Genomic DNA, 7366 nt, shown 5'->3' with positions numbered 1-7366 from the left:
ATCTCTAGGACTCACTGTGTAAACATATACAAGGCTTAATAAGATGCCTCTCTGGCATCTACAAGTGTACTGAAGTTCTTTGCTCAGTAGTTTGAAGTGTTACATCTCACATTTTCGTACGTTAAAAGTTTCGTCTTCAGTTGATTGACGTAGACTCATGGATGAGATCATCTTGATGCTAACATATTTACACTACTGATAACAAGCGATAAATAAGTGTCATAAAGGATAAAGGGTACACAAATTAAAGAAAATGAGTTTCGTTAAAAGTGGCCAATTTGGGATAAAATACGTGTCGAGCGATAATACTCGATAATTATGAACTAGTACCATGCAAGATACCATATGACCACAACAGTATTATATAAATTATATAAAAAATAAGTAGAATTTTAAGTAATTTGTGGTAATTTTTAAAATTATGCGGGTAATTGATTATTTACCGGGTAAATAAATATTACTCATTTAACTAATAAGTGAATAAAAAAATAATATAATCTCAGTCCAAAAATATGGCACAAATGCCACAAGGCTAAGAATGACTCATAAGTCATCTATGCCATGTGGCTACTTATAGTCAAATTAAAAATCTAACTAACATAAGACTTGAATCTAAGTCTTATCTATTATTCATTCATAGGTGCAAATACATCAAGAAGATCAGAAACAATTCTTTCTTAAAAGATTCAAGAAAAACGTTAAATACCGAAGGTAATTTTCGTTCCAAAAAAAGCTTCAAAAAAGAGGATTTGTTGGAATAGTAGTAACGTGGAATTTTGCGGTTCTAAAAGAGTACGGTGCAATCTTCTTTAAGAATAGTATACAAAATTTTTCCCACTCTAGATCTGTTAAGGCTAACCCTTCTTTTTGGCATGGTCCAATTATACAGAAGAAATGAGCAAGTAAATAGTTTTTATAAATGACTTTATTCATATAAATACTATGGGTCTCTTTGTTCTTGATTCCCCATGTGACATATTGTTATATCTTCTGTTCATGGGTCTCAAAATAATACGCAGTTGATAAAGTTTATCCGAAAAGAATATTGAGATTTTTAACATATTTTTATGCATGCATATACATTGACCCATAACCAGACGGCGTTATATACGTGTATATATATATATATATATATATATATATATATAAATATATATGTATATGTATATGGGATACGGAAAAAAGGTTACGACGTTATATACGCACCACCACCTGATCAGTTGGTATAGATACGTTTGTATGTGGCCTTGTCGGCTTTTAGTTTTGGATGTATAGTTGTCTATAGCCTCCTTGCCGGCTCTCCCACTGTATCCTGCATGTATACGTACATATGCCTTGTTGGTAGGTTTTATTCATGTATGTTATTTTCATAATTCAGCATATGTTATTCAGTTTCATATCTTAGACACATGCTTAGGGGTGTTTTGCAGGTAGGACTTGGGCACCCGTCGCGGCCCATCGATTTAGGTCATGACAAAAATGGTATCACAACAGTTCTGTCCTAGGGTTGTCTACAGACCGTGTCTAGTAGAGTCTTATTTATGGGTGTGTTATGCACCACACTTATAGACAAAAGGCTACAAGACATATAGGATGTTATTCTCGTTTTTATATCAGATCGTCCGATACAAGAATTCATGTTCCTAGCGATATGTTATATTTCTGCGATGCCTCCAAAGAGTACATCCGCCCAGAAGGGAAAGTCCGTCGCTGGTGAGACTACTAGTCGAGCGCCACGACTTACCAGGGCTAGGGGAGAATCTCATAGTAAGCTTCCATCTCAGACTTTACATACCCCGCCCTTTCCAGAAGAGCTCTGAGGGGCACCAGCCCCAGCGCCCGCCCCTATACATTCAGTACCTCAGCCAGATGCACCGGATCAGGAGATGAGATATGCTATTCAGCTATTAACCCGATTAGTAGCCATGCAGGCTCGATGTCAGGAAATAGGTATTGGTCATGCAGACAGGTCTGTCAGCGAGGGTTTGTGACTTCATTAATTTAGACCCTCCGGTATTCACTAGGGCAGATCCGAATGAGGACTCTCAGGTATTTATTGATAGAGTGCAGAGGACGTTAGGGGTAATGAAGTCCACTATGACTGAGTCAGTTGAGCTAGTTTCCTATAGACTCTGAGATGTTGCAGTTAATTGGTACGAGTCTTGGGAATTGTCCAGAGATGAGGATGCCCCTCCAGCAATATGGCAGGAGTATACAGAAGCTTTTCTTCGTCATTATCTTCCACCAGAGCTTAGAAGGTCCAGAGTTGATAGGTTCTTGGCCCTTCGGCAGGATAACATGAGTGTTCGGGAGTACAACCTTCAGTTTGATTCGTTGGCTAGGTATGCTCCCACTATTGTATCTAAGATAGAGGATCGGGTGCACCGGTTCGTGATGAGATTAGAGCCTCACTTGCTTAACAATTGTATGTTAGTCTCACTTCAGCTAGACATGGATATTTCTCGTATTCAGGAATACGATCAAGGCATAGAGGTGCGTAAAAAGAAATAGAGGGCCGATCATGAGCATGATAGGGCCCAGAATAAGAGAGCGAGGTCTTCAGGTCCTTCTGGTGAGTTTAGAGGTGGACAGAGGCAGTAGTACCCGAGGTATCCAGCCCAGCCATCAGCTAGCGCACCCCTTCAGTTTGGCGGTAAGAGATTTGATCGTTCCTCATATTCAAGGTGTGGTCAGAATTTTAGGGCCTTAGGTTCACAATATAGGGGTGAGTCAAATTAGATGAGGCCGTTGTTGCCACTATGTGCTTAATGTGGTAAGCAGTATACTGGGCAGTGCCGTATGGGATTAGGTATTTGTTATACTTGTGGTTATCCAGGCCACGTTATGAGGGATTTTCTGATGAGAGGTGATGCAAGCATAGCTCAGACAACGAGATATGTAGTTGGTTCGTCATCATCAGTTCGCCCACTGGGAAAGGTTTACAAGCACCAATGAGTCATGGTAGAAGCAGAGGTGGAGCATCTAGCTTGAGCAGTCCTCAGAACCGCAATTATGCATTGACAGGATAATAGGACCAGGAGGCATCGCCTGATGTTGTTATATGTATATTTTCAGTCTCCTCATATGATGTATATGTACTGATTGATCCAGGTTCCACCTTATCATACGTTACTCTGTTTGTTGCTAGTAAGTTTGAAATAAAACCTAAATTGGTTAAACCTTTTGAGGTGTCTACACCTGTTGGGTACTCGGTGATAGCTAAGCAAGTATATAGGTATTGTATAATAGTAGTTCATGGTCGATCTACCGTAGCATACCTAATTGAGATAGATATGGTAGAATTTGATGTTATAATGGGTATGGATTGGTTGGCTTCTTGTCATGCCAACATTGATTGTAGATCAAAGATAGTCCGATTTCAATTTCCAAGGGAGCCTGTTTTGGAGTGGAAAGGTAATACGGCGTTGCTGAGAGGTAGATTTATTTTCTATCTCAAGGCATGGAAGATGATCAAAAAGGGTTGTATTTGTCACTTAGTTCGGGTTCAAGATATGGAAGTGGAGTGACCAACCATTCAGTCCCTTCCTGTGGTTAATGAGTTTCCTAATGTTTTTCTCGATAAGCTTCCAGGTCTTCCACCAGAGCGAGAAATTGAGTTTGCTATTGACCTACTAGCAGATACTTCTCCAATATATATTCCTCCATATAGAATGCCCCCCGTAGAGTTGAAAGAGTTAAAGGAACAACTAAGGTACTTGCTTAAAAATGTCTTTATCAGACCTAGTACGTCACCGTGGGGAGCACCTGTGTTGTTTGTGAGAAACAAAGATGGTTCCTTACGAATGTGTATTGATTATAGGCAGCTGAATAAGGTAACGATCAAGAATAAGTACCCGCTCCCGAGAATTGATGATTTTTTTGATCAATTGCACGGTGCCAAGTGTATTTCAAAGATATGCTTGGGGTCCGGGTACCATCAGGTAAGGGTTAAGGATGAAGATATTCCGATGACAGCATTTAGGACTAGATATGGGCACTTTGAGTTTCTGGTTATGTCGTTCGGTTTGACCAATACTCCAACAGTATTCATGGATTTGATGAACTGTGTGTTCAGGCCCTTTTTAGATATATTCGTAATTGTATTTATCGATAGTATATTGTTGTATTCTCGTTCAGAGGTCGAACATGCAGATCATTTTCGTACTATGCTCAGAACTCTACAAAAAGGAAGTTGTATGCAAAATTCTCTAAATGTGAATTCTGATTAAATTTTGTAGCCTTCCTTGGGCATATCGTTTCGGGTGAAGGTATCTGGGTGGATACATAGAAGATTGAGTCAGTAAAGACTTGGCCTAGACCCACAACACCGACGGAGGTTCGTAACTTTCTCGGTTTGGCGGGTTATTACAGGAGATTTGTGGAAGGATTTTCTTCCCTTTTGGCACCTTTAACAAAGTTGACTCAGAAGGGAGCAAAGTTTCAATTGGCTGATGCTTGCGAATAGAGTTTCCAGGCCTTAAAGGACATATTAACTTCAGCACCGGTCCTAACGCTCCCAGAAGGGACTGATGGTTATGTGATCTATTGTGACGCTTCAGGCATTGGATTGGGTTGTGTGCTGATGCAGCATGGTACGGTTGTGGCTTATGCTTCTAGACAACTAAGAAAGCACGAGAAGAACTACCCGACCCACGATCTAGAGTTAGCCGAAGTGATTCATGCATTAAAAATGAGGAGGAACTACTTGTATGGCATTCATGTTGATATTTAAACGGATCATAAAAGCCTCCAGTACATCTTCAAGCAAAAGGAATTGAATCTATGTCAAAGGAGATAGTTGGAACTACTTAAAGACTATGAAGTTAATATTTTGTACCATCCGAGGAAGGTGAACGTAGTAGCCGATGCCCTCAGTCGTAGATCTATGGGTAGCTTGTCATATCTACATCCAGAAAAGAGGTGAATATCCCACGAGGTTCATCAGCTAGCTAGTCTTGGAGTTCAGTTACTGGACTCAGGTGATATTGGAATTACTATTCAGGATACAACAACATCCTCTTTAGTAACTGAAGTAAAGGAACGCCAGTACGAGGATCCTGTGTTGGTTCATTCTAGGGATACCACCCCTCAGAAGGAGAAGCCACCATTTGAAATTAGAGAAGATGGGGTCTTCAGATATCGAGGGCGATTATGAGTGCCTAAGGTTGTAGGGCTGCATCGGCAAGTTATGGGAGAAACTCACTATTGTCGTTATTCTATCCACCCCGGAGCGACAAAGATGTATCATGATATCAGGGAAGTGTATTGGTGGGATGGAATGAAAAAAGGATATATCAGAGTTTGTTGCTCAGTGTCCTAACTATTAGCAGGTTAAGAATGAGCATCAGAAACCCGGTGGATTATTACAAGCTATGGAGATCCCAACTTGGAAATAAGAAGTAATCAATATTGATTTCATCGTGGGCTTACCTCGTACCCAGCGTGAGTTCGATTTGATATGGGTGATTGTTGATAGGCTTAAAAAGTTAGCCCATTTTCTACCCGTTAGAACTACATATTCCTTAGAGGATTATGCAAGGCTTTATATTAAGGAGATAGTATGACTGCATGGTGTCTCTGTATCTATTATCTCGGATAGAGGAGCTCAATTTACAGTTAACTTCTGGAGGTCCTTCCAAAAAGGATTGGGGACTTAAGTAAGTCTTAGTTCAACATTTCATCCCCAGACAGACGGACATGATGAGCGTACTATTCAGACGTTGGAGGATATGTTACAAGCTTGTGTAATAGACTTCAAAGGTAGTTGGGATGATCATCTGCCGCTTATTGAGTTTGCATATAATAATAGCTACCATTCCAGCATTCAGATGGTTCCATACGAAGCTCTTTATGGACGAAAGTGTAGGTCACCTATAGGGTGGTTCGATGTTGGAGAATCTGGATTACATGGGCCAGACCTGGTTTAGCAAGCCATAGAAAAAGTAAAATTGATTCGGGATCGACTATTGACAGCTCAAAGTCGTCAGAAGTCATATTCTGACGTACAGCGATGAGATTTAGAGTTCGGGGTTAATGACTGGGTATTCTTAAAAGTGTTACCTATGAATGGAGTAATGAGGTTTGACAAGAAAGGAAAACTTAGCCCACGATATATTGGGCCTTATAGAACCATTCAGAGAGTGGGCCAAGTAGCTTATGAGTTAGAATTGTCCTCAGAATTGGAGTTTGTCCATATGGTTTTTCATGTATCTATGTCACAGAAGTGCATTGGCAATCCTACCCGAGTGGTGCCCATGGATGATGTACAAATTACAGAGGACTCGACATATGAGGAAATTCCGGTTGCCATCCTAGACCGACAAATCCGCAAGCTACGGAATAAGGAGGTAGCCTCCGCAAAAGTACTTTGAAGAAATAACAATGTGGAAGAAATGACTTGAGAGGCCTAAGAAGACATGAAGTCTAGATATCCTTACTTATTTCCTCCTCCAGAGAAGGGGTCTGATTGTGACATCGCAACCATAAGGTATGTGTATAAATTCTTGTGTTGGTTATTGTCGTTGGTCGTGTGAGGACATTATCGTTATTGATGATCACGGTCCTATGTGGCATTAAATTATTGAGTTTCTACAGGAAGAGAATGTAGTAGCATTGTTGCAAAGACAACCCTACCAAAGTTATATAGACCCTAGGGAGTTAAACATTCGAGGACAAATATTTCTAGAGGGGGGATGTTACAGCTCGCATTTTTGTACATTAAAAGTTTCGTCTTCAGTTAATTGACGTAGACTCGGGGATGAGATCATCTTGACGTTAACGTATTTACGCTGTTTATAATAAGCGATAAATAAGCGTCATGAAGGATAAATGGTACACAAATTAAAGAAAACGAGTTTCGTTGAAAGTGGCCAATTTGGGATAAAATACGGGTCGAGCGATAATACCCGATAATTATGAACTAGTACCATGCAAGGTACCATATGACCACAGCAGTATAATATATAAAGTATTTCAAAAAAATAAGTAGAACGTTAAGTAATTCGTGGTAATTTTTAAAATTATACGGGTAATTGGTTAATTACCGGGTAACGGAATATTACCCAGTTAACTAATAAGTGGATAAAAATTAACAAAATCTCAGTCTAAAAACGTGGCACAAATTCCACAAGGCTAAGAATGACTCATAAGCCATCTATGCCATGTGGCTACTTATAGTCAAATTAAAAATCTAACTAACATAAGACTTGAATCTAAGTCTTATCTATTATTCATTCTTAGGTTCAAATACATTAAGAAGATAAAAAACAATTCCTTCTTAAAAGATTCAAGAATAACGATAAATACAGAAGGTAATCTTCATTCCAAAAAAAGCTTCAAAAAGAGGATTTGTTGGAATAGTAGTCAC

The sequence above is a fragment of the Nicotiana sylvestris genome, chromosome 4 (genome assembly GCF_000393655.2).
Source record: "Nicotiana sylvestris chromosome 4, ASM39365v2, whole genome shotgun sequence".
Taxonomy (NCBI): Eukaryota; Viridiplantae; Streptophyta; class Magnoliopsida; order Solanales; family Solanaceae; genus Nicotiana; species Nicotiana sylvestris.
The sequence above is the reverse complement of the archived record's forward strand: the minus strand, read 5'-3'. Positions refer to the sequence as shown.